Source organism: Monodelphis domestica, chromosome 2 (assembly GCF_027887165.1).
Source record: "Monodelphis domestica isolate mMonDom1 chromosome 2, mMonDom1.pri, whole genome shotgun sequence".
Lineage (NCBI taxonomy): Eukaryota > Metazoa > Chordata > Mammalia > Didelphimorphia > Didelphidae > Monodelphis > Monodelphis domestica.
The window spans coordinates 371,726,803-371,745,134 of NC_077228.1; the positions used below are offsets into that span (position 1 = coordinate 371,726,803).

General features: G+C 38.8%; 1 protein-coding gene across 1 annotated transcript in view; it reads right to left on the minus strand.

Annotated features, from left to right (window-relative positions):
• PDSS2 (decaprenyl diphosphate synthase subunit 2) overlaps positions 1-18,332 on the minus strand; it is a 344,618-nt gene that overhangs the window by 199,245 nt on the left and 127,041 nt on the right. The gene's annotated exons all lie outside the window — the stretch shown is intronic.

Sequence of the window (18,332 nt, forward strand, 5' to 3'; positions counted from 1 at the left end):
AGTTTACTTTTATTGCTGTGGGTGGAATATAATCAATAGGAATATGTAATCAAACTGTACAGGCTTTTATCTCCTGAGATTTCTCTGTAAATGAGATTAGGTGTCTCAGACTTATCTTGGAAAGAACAAGTTAAATTGAATGATTCTGGGTAATCATTTAATAATATCACCAAGCATTCCTCTAGTTTAAGGTTTTTATAGGAGAAAAACTTCCTATTGCATTCCTTCAATAGAATAAGAACTTTGACCACTTCACAGGGATGGATAAAAATTGGGATAGAGCCTCTCAGAGATGGAAATTCCTTCTACTGATGACATTTGGGGCCTTCTTTTAACCTATAGACTTAGTGATGCCTAGTGAATCAAAGAGTGAAGGACTTGTTCAGGGTTATAAGACAGTATCTGTAAGAAAGGAGATTTTACCCAAGGTCTTTCTGGTTTCAAGGCAGCTTCTATCCATTATGCTATTCTGTCTCTCATGTATGATATAACATAACAATTTTGATCACAAAAAAATTAGACTCAGATGATATTGGCTTAAATCAACACTTTTTAACATGATTCATTTATCCCTAATAGATTATTAAGCCCTAAGACAAAAAATAATAATATATTCTTTTATAAAGAGGTTAAAAAAAAACTAACAAAAAAAAATTACATGAACTGAATGGGTCAGTCCCAAAGGGAAAAGACAGGCTGGGGGTGGGGAGAATGGTTGTTTATTTGTTTAAATGATGAACAGAATCCTAATGTGCCCAATGGAGGTGAGGATTGATTGTTAGAGCCTATTGTTACTATAATTAGAAGTCACCAGACACCAATTAACACCACATTAATAAGATAAATCACTGTAATATCTGCAGCTGAGACCAAGTCCAGTCTTTATGCTGTGATCATTTGGATATACAAGTTTATGGAAAGACTCAGTGATTTTCAGAGCTCAGAAATTATAATTTCTTCATTTTCTTCCCTAAAAATCCACATACATTTATTGTTTCCCTCCTTGCTTTCCACTGCATTTGGGGGAAGAAAATTAGAGGAATACTGTGGTTATTCATTTGAGACTGGGTAAGATACTTTTTAGAAACAACTTTTGAACAGCTAAGCTTTTGTAGTAGTGGTAGTCTCTCGGTGATCGAGAATGACGATTGTCTTTGTGCGGTTTCATCTATGGTGTACCCTCATGTGGCTTTGGAGTCCAATGGCTGAGGCGCAGAGTTTGTGGCACATGGGGCCTGGGACGCCAGTTGTTACGGGAGGTGCGGTTGTGGCCTGGTGTCGGCGTTCATGTGCAATGGCAAGACGTCCACGTCGCTCATCTTCAAAGGTGGTGGCGGCCTGGTGAATGTGGGTTCGCCAGCTGCTTCTGTCAGAGGCAGCGAGTTCTAGTTGCTTTGGTGTGATGCCAGCCCACTTCAAGTTGGACTTTAGCTGATCCTTGAATCTTTTCTTTGGTCGGCCTTGTTTCCTGAGTCCAGCTGACAGTTCACCATAGAATACATTCTGTCTTGGTATTCGCTGTGGGTCCATGCGGATGACGTGTCCAGACCATCGTAGCTGGGTTTTGAGGACCAGGACTTCTATGCTGGTGGAGTTGGCTCTCTCGAGGACTTCCTGGTTGGTGATTAGGTCCTGCCATCGGATCCTCATGATTGACCGGAGGGAGCATCGGGAGCGAGCTGAGGACCACTGTGTTGTACACTTTGAACTTCGTCACAGGGCTTACACGGCTGTGTTGGAGGACTTTGGAGCACGGCCGCCCGAGTGCCTGGCTGGCCTTTTGGATCCTGGCATTAATCTTGTGGTCTAGGGACCCGTCGTTGGCGATGGTGCTGCCCAAGTACTTGAAAGTGTTGACGTTAGAAAGCTGCGTGCTGTCGATTGTAATGCACGGCTGGTTCGTTGGCCTCCCTGGTGCAGGTTGGAACAGCACCTCTGTTTTGCTGAGGCTGATAGTCAGGCCAAACAGTTTTGCTGCGGTGGAGAACCTGTCCACAATGATTTGGAGATGATTTTCTTGGTGGGCCATGAGAGCACAGTCATCTGCAAAGAGAGCTTCCAGGATGAGTCTCTCTGTTGTTTTTGTTTTTGCAGTCAGGCGGCGAAGGTCAAATAGTGAGACATCCAGTCGGTATTTGATGTAGACGCCCAGGTCTAGATCCATCACAGCATGTCGTAATACTTGGGTGAAAAATAGGTTGAATAGTACCGGAGCGAGGACACAGCCTTGTTTCACGCCATTGGAGATGTTGAAGCGATTGGAAGTCTCTCCACCAGATAGGACTTCCCCTGTCATGTCAACATGAAAGAGCTGGATCAGTTTGATGAATTTTGCTGGGCAACCGAGCTTGCTGAGGATCACCCACAATGCGTCTCTGTTCTCTGTGTCGAACGCCTTTGTCAGGTCTATGAAGACAATGTAGAGACTCAGGTTCTGCTCAAGGCATTTTTCCTGCATTTGCCTCACTGTGAAGACCATGTCGATGGTGCTGCGATCTGGTTGGAAGCCACATTGTGATTAAGGCAGGTTCTGCTCTGAAACAGATGACAGGAGTCTGTTGAGTATAACACGGGTGAGGATCTTTCCAGCAGTGGAGAGTAGTGAGATGCCTCTGTAGTTATCACAGGCTGCTCGTGAGCCTTTGTTCTTATATAGGGCTACGATGGAGGCATCTCTGAGTTCTGGGGGCATGTCTTCCTCTTCCCATATGCTGGTCAGCACTATGTGGAATGCCTGGAGCACCTTTCCATTTAAGACCTTGTACACCTCGGTTGGGATCCCATCTTTACCGGGTGCCTTGCCTGCACTCATTTGTTTAATGGCTTTTTGGACTTCCTCTATTGAAGGAGGGACGTCAAGTTGTTCAATGGAGCAGTTTTGAGGGATCTGGTCAAGGAAGCTTTGGTAGACTGAAGAGGGTCAGTTGAGAAGCTGACTGAAGTGTTCTTTCCACCTGTTGCTGATGCCTTTTTTATCTTTTATGAGAGTGTCACTGTCAGAGGATAGCAAGGGAGTGGTGGTGGGTTTTAATGGCCCATAGACAGTCTTGAGGGCACTGAAAAATTGTTTGTAGTTTTTCATATCAGCAAACCGCTGGATTTCTTCTGCCTTTTTTTCCCACCATCGATCTTGCATCTTCCTGATCTCATGCTGCGCCGTGGCTTGGAGAGACTTGAATCTGTCCTTTTTAGGAGCAGAGTTTGGGTTATTTTGCCACTCCATAAAGGCTTTGTTCTTCTTGCTCAATAGGTCTTCAATAGCAGTGCTGTTCTCGTTGAACCAGTCCTGGTGGTTGCGTTGTTTTGGGCCTAGGATTGCCTTTGATGTTTCCTTCACTGTGTCTCTGAACTGGTTCCATTTCTCGGTTGAGCTTCCAGTGAGTGGTCCCTTGGCAGACAGCTTGTTGTCCAGGCAGGACTGGAATGTTTGTAACTAACAATTATATATGTTGGACTTTGAAGTAGAATTTTGGTTATGTCATCTATTTTAACTTTAATAAGCAACTAAATATATTGAGTTGGAAGAATAAAGTATTTTAGACATAGTGATTCTATGCTAGTATATAAAAGGTAAATTTATTATTTTTACTCAAAGAACCCTAGTGATACTGAAAATCTCATTCTTTTCTTGCTTTATATACTTAAATGTCTACCATATGACAGGCAGGTATTGTGATAAGTGCTTGGGACAGAAAGAAAGGTAAAGATAAGTGCTTGGGACAGAAAGAAAGGCAAAAAGCAGTCTCTGGGCTCGAGGCATTCACATTTGAACAGGAGAAACAATATAAAAACAACTACATATGAACAAAAGATATAGAGAATAAATAGGAGATCATGTTAGAAAGAAGGTGCCTAGGTTGAATGAAGACCAAGATAGGGTTCTTGTAGAAGGTGGAACTTTAGCTGAGACATAAAAGAAGCTAGGGAAGCAGGGGATGAGGAGGAAGAGTTCCGGGAATAGGGAACAGCTAGTGAAAATGTCTAGTCTGGGAATGGAGTGTCTTGTGGAAGGATTAGTAAGGAGACCAGTGTCACTGGATTGCAGAATACATAAGGTGTCAGATGACTGGAAAGTTGGAAGGAGTCAGGTTCCAAAGGTCTTAAAAAGCCAAAAAGGATTTTATATTTGATCCTGTCACTGGAGATGCTGGAATATGGGGGGAAGTGATAGGGTCAGACCTGTACTTTAGGAAAATTAATTTTATAGTTGAGAGGAGGATGTATTGGAGTGGGGAGAAACTTGAGGCAGGGAAAACTACCAAGTAGGCTACTGCAATATTCCAGGTGTGAGGTGAAAAAGACCTGCACCAGGATGGTGGCAATGGCAGATGATAGAAGGATGGATATCCCCAAGATTATTCTGTCCATAATAGATATAAAATAAATGCTTGTTGATTAAACATAAGGGGTAACAAAATAACAGTTTAAAAAAAGAAAAGTACAAAGCTATAATTTTGTTCTACTTCTACTCTTTTTAAAGGGATTTGGGAAGGATAAATTACAAGTAGCATTTTTTTTTTTGGCATTTCATATTATCAATAGAGAGCCATACCCTTTTAGCAACAGGGTGTAGTTCCCAAAACTACTCATACATACAGTAATCTGCAGAGCATAGAATCAAGAGGATAATTTGAAACAGGGAAAACAAGCACACAATGAAGAGTTGACCATATGCCCTCTATCAGCATTTTAAACAAATACAAAAGATAACCTGTCCACAATTTTATTTTTACTGACCTGCTCCTAATCCATCATTGGCTCTAGAGGTAATAAGATTCTAGTTAGAGAAGATAAAATCAGTACTCTTTTCTATTTGCCAAGTGCACATTACCCACCTTAGGTAAGTGGCTATTTATGAGGCTGATATGCCCATAACTACCTTATTTCTGATTCATTTCTTTCTTTCTCACACTGGCATATTCCACTTTTATTACCACATTTCTCTTTGTGGCCAACAGGTAGAATATGAGGCAGGATGGATACAGAGAAAGGTAATAATCATTCTAACACTGTGGCTCTTCATTAAATTCTTCTAGGAGAGCCCAGATTTGGCAGGAGTGCACAGAAAATCCATACTGAAAGCCATCATGTTCACTCTGTTGCAATCTTGATGGCAATTTCAGGGCTCCTACTACATCAGTTCATTCTCTTCCCTACAACTGGCTACAGTAAACAGATCTGAGACATAATACAAGCCAAGAAGTGTCTGAGAACTATGGGTAAAACTACAAAGCCAAATAGAGACAAGATAATAAATGGAAGTTGTGGAAAGTCAGCTATGGGAAAAAAATAGTGGCTGAGGAGTTAAGAAGGTCAGGAACTTCAACAGATTATATGATGAAACAGTGTTTTGTAAAATAGATTTGTGAGAAATTAAAACATTGTTTGTTTTTAAAGAAAGACAGTGTGGGGTAGTGGATAAATAGACAGGAAGACTTGGATTTACGTCCCACCTCTGATACAAACCTTACCTCTAGTGTCCCAAACAATTTTCTAAGACTAGAAGTTGCAAAGCAGGTTTTGATAGAAAGGTTTTCCTTAATGGGAGTTAACTATTCCATTAAAATCAAGGGTTCCCTCCATCTTTTAAATTTTTTTATTTTAAAAAATTTTATTTATACAGTCTCCCCTTCCCCTTTGGATTATTTATATTTTTATTTAATAGAATTGTTATGGATCTTTTGCTTTTATAACACCTAGATATCCTAATGCACACAGGTCCAAGGTCATTGAAAATTTTATAGTGCCTGGTACAGAAAAGGGATATAATAATTTAAAATGCCTGTTGATTGATTGGTGGAGAGAGGATCTACATTGCTGAAACCAGGAATTCTTGAAATATTTATATAAGCCACTTTGCTTTTCCTATTTGCTTTCTTTTTTTGGAGTGGAGAAACCACTCATAGATGCCTTGTTTATGACACCTTTTCATAATTTACCTAATAACTGGACTACATCACAAAAAATTCAAGACACAATCCAAAAAGATGCTTTTGAATATCATTGTTCATGTCTTCATCTGGAAATTAGACTGTTTTATGCCAGGCTCTGCCTATATAAGTGGAGAGAATGTTCTGTTAATTAGTACTCTGTGGAAGAATGGTTTCTAATTACAATTTAAGACCCTGGAAAACACAACCCTTAGAGAAAAACACATGATACTGGGCAAATCCATTCAGAACAGTACAACATATGAACCAATAACTGAGTAAAGGAACAAATGGCCAATGGCCATTGGTCCTAGAGAGAGAGAGAATTTCTCCTCCCAAACTTAGTTAATTAAAGAGGAACTAGAGACAGGGGCCCAGGGAGAGATTTTGAGCTAATCTTTAATCTCAGAAGGAACTTCATGCTGGGAGAAGTAAGGGTTAGGCAGGAGAGTGGAATCCATACTCAGTGATAAATATTCAGTAAACTCTTTGTGTCCTCTTGCTCTGTCCCTTTTACTATTAAGCTTTTAGAGGCATTAGTAAGAAATGAAAGCTCAGTGACTTTGGCTTCCTTAATTGGCACAGTGTTTTTACCAACCACAACTTCTACTTCTATAGCACTTTGTATTTTATAAAATATTTTTTTAAAAATAGTCTATGAGGCAGGTATTGTAAATACTAACTTTGCCTGACAGATAAAGAAACTTCCCCATGACTTTCCTAGGGTCACAATGCTAAGAAGTAACAGAGATAGCTATGTCTTTTGAGGTCAAGTCAACTGCTCTTTCCATTATTTCACATAATCACTGTTTATAGTAAGCTTGGCTACTAATTTGGCTTAATTAGTATGGGATTTTCAAGCCCCAGTGGTACATTTTTTACCTTAGATTCTGACACTATCACCAGATATATGAACCATTTCATCCAACACATCCACAACTAGCAGTTAACAAATCACAAATATGTATAATGGACTACATTTGTCATATTATTTCTGCAGGCCCATTTTGGCTACCCTTGGGTAACTAAACATGCTAAATTAGCTAAAGAGGTTTTTTGAAAAGTTCTTTGGGAGAAAAATGCCCAAAATGCTAATCCAAATAGACTTAAAGTGACTCAAAAACTTGAAAATTGGTATTTTTTCTCAAATGTTAAATAATTCACTTTGGTATTATAGACAAAGATAAGCTTACAGCAACTCTCACATTTTAATAATTAAATTAGAAAGAACCAATCAAATAAATGACTTTAGGAATAGGAAAGTGAACTGTGGAACCACTACAATACAATATTTTTTTTAACATTATTTTATTTGGTCATTTCTGAGCATTATTCATTGGAGACAAAGATCATTTTCTCTCCCCCCCCCCCCCCACCCACCCATCCCATAGCCGACAGGAGATTCCACTGGGTATCACAACTGTTCTTGATTCGAACCCATTTCCATGTTGTTGGTATTTACATTAGAGTGTTCATTTAGAGTCTCTCCTCAGTCATATCCCCTCAACCCCTGTAGTCAGGCAGTTGGTTTTCCTCGGTGTTTTTACTCCCACAGTTTGTCCTCTGCTTGTGGATAGTGTTTTTTTCTCCTAGATCCCTGCAGATTGTTCAGGGACATTGCATTGACACTAATAGAAAAGTCCATTACGTTCGATTGTACCACAGTGTGTCAGTCTCTGTGTACAATGTTTTCCTGGTTCTGCTCCTTTTGCTCTGAATCACTTCCTGGAGGTTGTTCCAGTCCCCATGGAATTCCTACACTTTATTATTCCTTTTAGCACAATAGTATTCCATCACCAACATATACCACAATTTGTTCAGCCATTCCCCAAATGAAGGGCATCCTCTCATTTTCCAAGTTTTGGCCACCACAAAGAGCGCTGCTATGAATATTCTTGTACAAGTCTTTTTCCTTATTATCTCTTTGGGGTACAAACCCAGCAGTGCTATGGCTGGATCATAGGGCAGACATTCTTTTATTGCCCTTTGGGCATAGTTCCAAATTGCCCTCCAGAATGGTTGGATCAGTTCACAACCCCACCAGCAGTGGATTAGTGTCCCTACTTTGCCACATCCCCTCTAGCATTCATTACTTTCCTCTGTTGTCATGTTAGCCAATCTGCTAGGTGTAAGGTGATACCTCAGAGTTGTTTTAATTTGCATCTCTCTGATTATAAGAGATTGAGAACACTTTCTCATGTGCCTATTAATAGTTTTGATTTCTTTATCTGAAAACTGCCTATTCATGTCCCATGCCCATTTATCAATTGGAGAATGGCTTGATTTTTTGTACAATTGATTTAGCTCTTTGTAAATTTGAGTAATTAAACCTTTGTCAGAGGATTTTATGAGGATTGTTTCCCAATTTGTTGCCTTCCTTCTGATTTTAGTTACATTGGTTTTGTTTGTACAAAACTTTTTAACTTGGTGTAGTCAAAATTATTTATTTTGCAATTTTGTGACTCTTTCTAAGTCTTGCTTAGTTTTAAAATCTTTCCCTTCCCAAAGGTCTGACATGTATACTATTCTGTGTTCACCTAATTTTCTTATAGTTTCCTTCTTTATGTTCAAGTCATTCACGCATTTTGAATTTATCTTGGTGTAGAGTGTGAGGTGTTGATCTAAACCCAATCTTTCCCACACTGTCTTCCAATTTTCCCAGCAGTTTTTATGAAATAGTGGATTTTTGTCCCCAAAGCTGGGATCTTTGGGTTTGTCATATACTGTCTTGCTGAGGTCACTTACCCCGAGACTATTCCACTGATCCTCCTTTCTGTCTCTAAGCCAGTACCAAACTGTTTTGATCACCGCTGCTTTATAATATAGTCTGAGATCTGGGACTGCAAGGCCCCCTTCCTTTGTATTTTTTTTTTCATTATTTCCCTGGATATCCTTGATCCTTTGTTCTTCCAATTGAACTTTGTTATGGTTTTTTCAAAATCAGTAAAAAAAATTTTGAAAGTTCAATGGGTATGGCACTAAATAGATAAATAAGTTTGGGTAGGATGGTCATTTTTATTATATTGGCTCGTCCTCCCCATGAGCAGTTAATGTTTTTCCAATTGTTCAAGTCTAGTTTTAGTTGTGTGGAGAGTGTTTTGTAGTTGTGTTCATATAGTTCCTGTGTTTGTCTCGGGAGATAGATTCCTAAGTATTTTATTTTGTCTAAGGTGATTTTGAATTGGATTTCTCTTTCTAGTTCTTGCTGCTGAGCTGTGTTGGAAATATATAGAAATGCTGATGACTTATGCCGGTTTATTTTGTATCCTGCAACTTTGCTAAATTTGTTGATTATTTCGATTAGCTTTTTGGTTGAATCTCTAGGATTCTTTAAGTAGACCATCATTTAATGCCTTCAATTTCTTTTTCTTCTCTAATTGCTATTGCTAGTGTTTCTAGTACAGTGTCAAATAGTAGAGGTGATAATGGGCATCCTTGTTTCACTCCTGATCTTACTGGGAAGGCTTCTAGTTTATCCCTATTGCAGATGATGTTAGCTGATGGTTTTAGATATATACTGTTTATTATTTTTAGAAACGACCCTTCTATTCCTATGCTTTCTAGTGTTTTTTAATAGGAATGGGTGTTGTATTTTATCAAAGGCTTTTTCTGTGTCTATTGAAATAATCATGTGATTTTTGTTGGTTTGCTTGTTGATATGGTCAATTATGTAGATGGTTTTCCTAATATTGAACCAGCCCTGCATCCCTGATATAAATCCTACTTGATCATGGTGAATGACTCTTCTGATCACTTGCTGGAGTCTTTTTGATAATATCCTATTTAAGATTTTTGCATCTATATTCATTAGGGGGATTGGTCTATAATTTTTTTTCTCTGTTTTTGGCCTGCTTGGCTTTGGAATCAGTACCATGTTTGTGTCATGAAAGGAATTTGGTAGAACTCCCTCTTTGATTATTATGTCAAATAGTTTGTATAGTATTGGGATTAGCTGTTCTTTGAATGTTTGATAAAATTCACTTGTGAATCCATCAGGTCCTGGGGATTTTTTCTTAGGAAGTTCTTTGATGGCTTGTTGGATTTCTTTTTCTGATATGCGATTATTTAAGAAATCTATTTCTTCTTCTGTTAGTCTAGGCAATTTATATTTTTGTAAATATTCATCCATATCACCTAGGTTGGTATATTTATTGCCATATAGTTAGGCAAAGTAGTTTTTAATGATTGCCTTAATTACAGAAGTATTTTTAAGCAGCTTTTAAAAAAACATTCACCTTTTTACATGAACATCTATGAAAAACATTCGAGTGCCACCAACGCATTATTATTATATGGATCTTGAATGTTTGGAACAGTCTTTCATATTTATTAAAATATTATATAATCATTCAGATCATTAGTCCTAACAGAAGCACAGAACATGTGCTTTATAAAAGATCAATAGGACAGACATTGATACTGTATATTAAGTATACTTTTGTTATTTTGATGGATCTATGATCTCAAAAATGTGTGACAAGTCCAAGTCCTCCCCAAAATCCTCCACTGAGAGTCCACCAAATATGCTAGGATCTTACTTTAAATCTCCTGATACTGAAAAATTTCATTAGACTTTGAGGACTGTCCATCAATTCATTTCTCCCATTGTATCATCGTCATTCTCATAACATCTAATGTTTATTTAGCACTTTAAGTTTGGTGACATTATAATGAACTCATTTTATCATGGCCAAACCACCTGCTTATTCATTTATATATATTTCACATATATATATATATATATATATATATATATATATATATATATATATATATATATATATATATATATATAAATAGATACACACACACACATATATTAACCTTCGCCTTCTGTCTTAGAATTGGTACTAAGTATTGATTCTAAGGCAGAATAGTGGTAAGGGATAGGCAACTGGCATTAAGTGATTTGCCCAGGGTCACACAGTTAGGAAGTGTATGAGGCCAGACTTGAACCCAGGACCCCCCAATTCTAGGGTTAGCACTCTATCCCCTGGTCTACTCAGCTACCTCCACCATATATTCTGTTAAAAAAATTTTTTATAACCCTTACCTTCTGTCTTTCATGCTATTCTCCTGTACAATTCTTCGTAATAGCTACCCTTACCCACTGTATGTCTCTGAGTAACCCTCCATTTTTATTCATTGGAGACTATGAAATCCCATGAACCAGTCAGCATCAATGGAATAATACTGATGTGAAAAAGATAGTGAGATCCTCCAGATGCTGCAGTTTGATGAGTACACTGTGATGAGTGAATCAAACCCCAGAACACTGCAAAGTCTCTCCTAAAAAATAAATGCTTAATTATTTAAAATAACAATCTGGAGAGGGAAGAACCGAGATGACAGAGTAAGAGAAAGCAGTATGGTGAGCATCCAACCAAATACTTTTTTTTTAAACCCTTACCTTCCATCTTAGAATCAATACTGTATATTGGTTCCAAGGCAGAAGAGTGGCAAGGGCTAGGCAATGGGGGTCAAGGGACTTGCTCAGGGCTACACAGCTAAGAAGTATCTGAGGCCAGATTTGAATGTAGGACCTCTTGTCTCTAAGTCTGGCTCTCAATTCACTGAGCCACCCAGCTGCACCCCATCCAGATACTCTTGATGGGGAAATACAGAAAAAGTCACAGTGTGTCCTTAGTCCAGCCTTATTTGCCAGGGGGAGATAGAAAGTGAAGTCTATGGGTACTAACACTGGAGTGGAACCAAGAGCATCATGGTTCATAAAGCACTATAATACCAAATGTGAGGCTATGTACCATGGGAAGAGAAGGTTTCAGATTCCTATTAAGATACTCTTAAACCCATACTGGGGCACTGCAAAAGGGACAGGTATCACCTAGCAGGGTTTTTTTTTTTTAATCTACTACCCAATTCCAGGTCACCGATCCAGGATAAATGGAGAAGGGAACCTGTGCAAGGAGCAGGGTTCCAGGATAGAGAAGCCATGGACAATGAATGGAGAAAGGAGGAAGTTTAGAGGTCAATAATAGCAGTGATATGGCTCAGATCCCAATTATGCAGCAGGGTGTCACTTCCAGGATTGATCCTAGCCTGTAGAATAACCAAGGTGAGAAAATTAGGCCAAAGGAAAGCCTGTATTTCTGTCTCTATGAACCAACAGAGCTTTCCAGTTAAGTAATATGGGTGGAATCCAGTAGCAGTCTATCCAAGTCAGAAGCTTGCAGAGCTGAGGGGAGATATGGAGGATAGGGGATTGGCAATAAACAGATTTTTGCCCTGAATCAAATCACCTTGAGAGCACCAAAAATATTTAGGTCTCCCAGCCAGTCTCTGAGCTCTTAGAATATATACAATGCTCAAAACCCTAAGAAAGGAGTAATAGAATTAGCCCAGACCTTTCCTTCAGAAGTATGTCAGAGCCCAATTTTAACATCATATCCTAAATCAGTCTGGAAGAATGATCAAACAATGAGAACCCTGCCATAATTATGGTAGAAGAAAGACTTAAGATACAAATACATTAGAAGGGAATGAACTCCAAAACACCTACAAGAAATATCTCAGAGAAAAACAGAGCTTGGGCATAGTCAACTAGAATTCTTAGAAAAGCTAAAACAAAAGTTTAAAATGTTTTCACAAATGTGATGAGAACACTTAAGGAAAAAGTCAGAAATGAAGTGAGAGCTAAGGAATAAAAAACTGGAAAGGGAATTAACAGCTTGGCTCAAGATAAACAAAAATCTTTCCCAAGCAACAAACTCTCTAAAAATTCAAATGGACCAAAGAAGTCAGTGACTACATGCAACATTTAATAAGAAATATTAAAAACAAGACAAAAGGCTATAAAAATAGAGAAGTATAAGATACCTTATATGATACTGTTTTCATCTTGACCCAGGGCTTTCCACCTGGCAGGTCATCAAGTATGAAAAGAACAGTAGCTTCTTCTTTAATGTTTCAAAGCTCTTGCTCAATCCACAGAATTTTTTAAGCTGGTCAACTACTTCTTTTTCTATACATGGGCCAACATTCCTTCTAAGGTTACTGCCAAGATCTTTTCTGGTGTGGTCATCAGTATGCCATCAATGTAAAGATGGACATCAATGTCTTCAAGAAATGAAACCCCTTTCAAGTCTATGCCTATCCAACTAAGGCATAGCCCTCAGGATAGAAGGTGAAAATACACAGAACTCTTTCCCAGCTAAAAGTCAAAGATTAACTAGTCTTAGATATCTGAGTAAATAAACACACAAAGTGGAGATGATTAACCCTATGACATTCACTTAGGGCCAGGAGTTATGCTGATGAGGCCAATAATTAACAGAGCACAATTATACTTAGCTCCTCAAAATTCTCCCTAAGTCAATAAGTATCATTTGTTTTCCTCACTGGCCCCAAGAGGTTGTTTTTAAGGAGAGTAATTGTAGCCAAACACTTGAATCTCCTCCATCATCATAACTAAGGAGGAACTAGCTTTCACTCCCCAGAAGGTCTGGATTGAAATAACAAGGTGCCATTATGTACCTCACACTTTTTTCTATCTTTGTAGCCTTTTGACTTTTCTCTAATAGTTCTTGTTGTTTCATGGAGTCACTGGCTTCTATCTGGTCCATTCAAATTTGGGGGGGTAGTTTGTTGTTTGGGCAAGATTTTATATCTCTTGAGCCAAGCTGTTAATCTCTTTCCAGTTCTTTCGGCATCATTCTACTTCCAAATTTTTCCTCAAGTGAAAATTTTCTAACTCTGTAGCATGTTTGTGTATTGTCTAATATTCACTACAATGTCAAAGATTTCCATTTGATTCTACTTAGAGAATTGTAAGCATTGTGGTTTCTGTTTGTTCCAAACAGATAATGATTCTAAAGAACACTTGATGCCTCTTCCTTTGGTAGTATGCCTCCTCAAACTCCCTCACAGAAACTACAGTATCCTCAATGGCTTCCCTGGTATAGAATCCTGGTAGCTAGTAGCCAGCTGCTTTTTATATCTAAGTGAGAATGAGGCTTTAGGAGATGTCATAAACTTAGGTGGCTTTAAAAGGCCCATATTTCTCCATTTTTGAATGCCACTTTTTTGTTTTACTTTCATACCAGTAGATTGGTGGTCAATCAGCAACTTATTAACCTCATGTTTTAAGAGTTACACCCAAAGCTGTTTTGGAGTGAATATTACACCACTCTCCAGCCTAATAAGAACAATGGACCTCTCTCTAATCAGTAACCTACAAAAGTTATGGGTCCTCCACCCACAATTCTCATAGCCTATGGCTATGCAAATAGGAGGCAGTGATTTCCTATTCAAATCTCAACAGATGGTCTACCCAGAATTGTTAAGGTTGTGTGGGTATGGAAGATCCATTGCTAAAGTTGGATAGCCCTCAGCAGAGGTTCTGCCCAGAAGGAAGAACTTAATTATTCTTGAGAAAGAATAGGCAGAAGATATGATCCATTAGGATCCATTATGAAGCAGCATAAATCCATTCCACTAAACCCATCTGTTTAAGGACTTTTATCTCTTTCTTACTGATGATGATCAGGAAATTGATCATTATAATCCAATATTATCAACCACACCAAGTGTTCTGGGCTAGACCTGACTTAGGCTAGTCCAATGGTATATACTTGGGATTGCAATTCAATGTTATAATCATGAACTATAAAATATTTGTCAGACATTAATGCATTGCTGGTGGAATTGTGAATTAATCCAACCGTTTTGGATGGCAATTTGGCCTGCCTGCCCTTTGATCCAGCCATACCACTACTGGGTTTATACCCCAAAGAGATAATAAGGAAAAAGACTTGTATGAAAATATTTATAGTCGTGCTCTTTGTGGTGGCAAAAGATTGGAAAATGAAGGAATGTCCTTCGATTGAGGAATGGCTAAACAAACTGTGGTATCTGTTGGTGATGAAATACTATTGTGCTGAAAGGAATGATAAACTGGAGGAATTCCATGTGAACTGGAATGACCTGCAGGAATTGATGCAGAGGGAAAGGAGTAGAACCAGGAGAACATTATACACAGAGACTGATACATTGTGGCACAATCACATGTAATGGACTTCTCTACTATCAGCAGGGCAATGATCCAGGACAATCCTGAAGGACTCATGAGAAAGAACACTATTCACATCCAGAGAAAGAGCTGTGAAAGTAGAAACACAGAAGAAAAACAATTGCTTGACCACATGGGTCGATTAGGATGTGATTGGGGATGTGGACTATAAATGATCACCCTAGTGCAAATATCAATAATATGGAACTAGGTCTTGATCAATGACACATGTAAAAACTCTGTGGAATTGTGTGTCAACTACAGGAAGAAGGTGGGAGGAGATGGAAAGAACATGAATAATGTAACCATGGAAAATTTTTCTTAAAACATCAATTAAATAAAATTGAAAACAAACAAATAAATAAAATCCTACCTCAAAAAATATTTGTCAGAGAGAAGTTTTTTTCAATAATTCAGGAGCTCTTTCACCTCTGTATTTAACATGTTGCCACTGCTTTCTCACAATGAGGTACTTACTGACTCCTAAGATTATAGGAGTTGCCACACCAGAAAAACATCTTTTCTCCATAGGCTTTGTCTTTTATGCCTCAAGTGACTAGATGGCATACCAAAATGACTCAGATTCTAGTCCCTTGGACCAATTAAAACCCATTGATGGTCTCTTTGCCTCCTTCAAGAAAAATCAATTCAGCCAACCTAAAGCAGATACTGTTTCTATAATAAGGCAAGAAGTTTGGAACAGCTGTGGTGTGGGTGTGCCAGAGAATGAATTAGGGCAGAATTAAAAGACTGCTTTGTTGTGGCAAAGGCCCAGTTAAGATTAGATAACAAATCTGAAGTAAACTAAGCATGATTATGTCCTCCAGTTCTATTCAGCACTATGTGAATAGAAAAAGAAGGGGCATATGATGGGAGCAATCCAGTGTTGTAGAAAGGGAAGAAGAGAACAAGGCCTTCAAGAAAAGAGGATAGAGTTTAGCTGTACTGATTTATTGGATGATGGAAGTTGGACAGGGAAGAGAGTTTAAAGCAGGGGTAAAGGCTTGGCAAAGTACTAAGGAATAGAAGTTTTGGAGGTCTTGGTAAGAACAAGGAATAGGCTTAAGTGCAATAAGCCATAGGAAAAAATAGAATGATAGGACCAGTTGAAAGAATTTCAGCATTCAGTCACTGAAATAGAACACTGATGGCAAGATCAAGGGTATGCCCATCCTTGTGGGTACCTGAGATGAAGGGAAAGAATAGGTTATGGGAACTTAGTAGCTTAAAGTCTATTGAGGAAACTACATATACAGTGGTACCTTGACACACAAGTTTAATTCGTTACATAGCCAAGCTTGTAAATCAATTTGCTCATGTGTCAAATCAAATTTCCCCATTTAAAATAATGGAAATTAAAATGTTCCAGCCTCAAAAAACCACATGAATTTTTTGTTTTAATGCTTTTAAATACAAAAATATACTTTATAAAAAAACAAATAAACATATTTATAGATAATAAGAAAGAATGTAAAGAAATAAACTTGCTTATGAAATGTTATTTACCTTCAAGGTTAAGCAAAGATGCTGGCAGAGGTTTTCATTTTGTGCTCTATCTCTATCGCTTAAAATAACACTCTACACATATAATACTACATTTAAATGCAAAATTGACCTTACATATTACTTATGATATGTAGCTTTATTGCTAAACTTAATTGCTATTTTTTTACTTTACTTAATTATCATTTTCTTCATTGAATTTTGGCTGTTTTGGCACACTTTCCTCGATTTCTCTTAAGAGGCCGTTTCATCAAAAACCTTGTTTCTTCCTCCCTTTCATAATGTTTTGAAAATGTGTGACATTACACAGCTTCAATGCATGACCTGTTGCAACTTTTTCTGGGTGTGTCTTATTTTTTCTTTTGTGAAAAAAAGAATCACCAAACTTTATTTGGGTTATAATTGTTACACAAGCCTACCACTGTGTGACCCTCACCCCCACCCCCTCCACCCTTCCTTTTCAACTGTAAAGATTAAAATTTAGGGGAGACGGGGAGACTGAGGCAGGTAGAAATTAGTTTCTCTCTGCAAGGAGTATTATATTTTTTAGAGGTTTATTGAAGATTAAGGATTAAAGAAAATACAGGATAAGAAACACATGTCCAGGCCATAGAGTGGCCTAGACACAGCCTCACCTACATTATGAAAAAAAAGCCACATCTGCCCCAAAAAACGGAAGTTCAAGCGTGAGAGAGCCTTTGAATCAGCTTAAATACCATCTCGATCTCGGCCCAGGTGAGATTACAAGGCATTCTGGGGAAGTGGAGCAAAGGCTCATGGGGATTGTAGTCCTGTATTCGAGTCTATTTTTTACACAACTTCCCTGAGAGGAGACTGAGCAATCTCTACCTTCTGGCCTCACTTCTTGTTTTCCTCTTTCTCCTTTTTGCCATCCTTAGCAGCCTGTGAGGCCAGGGAGTCCATGGCATTTCGTGTAGCCTCATTGAAGGGGTCCATGTTTGGAAGATGTAACCTTTAATGACTCCTTCTGCTTCAAAATCATACATATTGTTGATGTACTATGATCATATTCCTTCACCAAGTCAGAAACACATGCCTCACTCATGTTTTTTGATGATTTATTGCTTTAATTTCATGGACATCATCCTTCTCTTCTTCTCAGCACTGCCCTTAGCACTCCAAATTCACCAAAAGGATATGGGAGTTCTATAAGACTATTTCAGTCCACATAAAATAATTTTACTAAATATTAAACTAAAGAGGGGGCAGCTGGGTGGTTCAGTGAATAGCCAGGCCTGGAGATGGGAGGAACTGGGTTCAAATCAAGCCTCAGAAACTTCCTAGCTGTGTGACCCTGAGCAAATTACTTAAGTTCAAATTGCCTAACACCAACTGCTCTTCTGATTTGGAAACAATACTTGATATCAACTCTAAGATAGGAGGTAAAGGGGAGGAAGGGAGGGAGGAAGGGAGGAAGGGAGGGGGGAAGGAAGGAAGGGAGGAAGGGAGGAAGGGAAGAAGGGAGGAAGGGAGGAAGGTAGGAAGGGAAGAAGGGAGGAAGGGAGGAAGGGAGGAAGGGAAGAAGGTAAGAAGGGAGGAAGGGAGGTAGGGAGGAAGGGAAGAAGGGAGGAAGGGAGGGAGGGAGGAAGGGAGGAAGGGAAGAAGGGAGGAAGGGAGGAAGGGAGGAAGGGAGGAAGGGAGGAAGGGAGGAAGGGAGGAAGGGAGGAAGGGAGGGAGGGAGGGAGGGAGGGAGGAAGGAAGGAAGGAAGGAAGGAAGGAAGGAAGGAAGGAAGGAAGGAAGGAAGGAAGGAAGGAAGGAAGGAAGGAAGGAAGGAAGGAAGGAAGGAAGGAAGGAAGGAAGGAAGGAAGGAAGGAAGGAAGGAAGGAAGGAAGGAGGGAGGGAGGGAGGG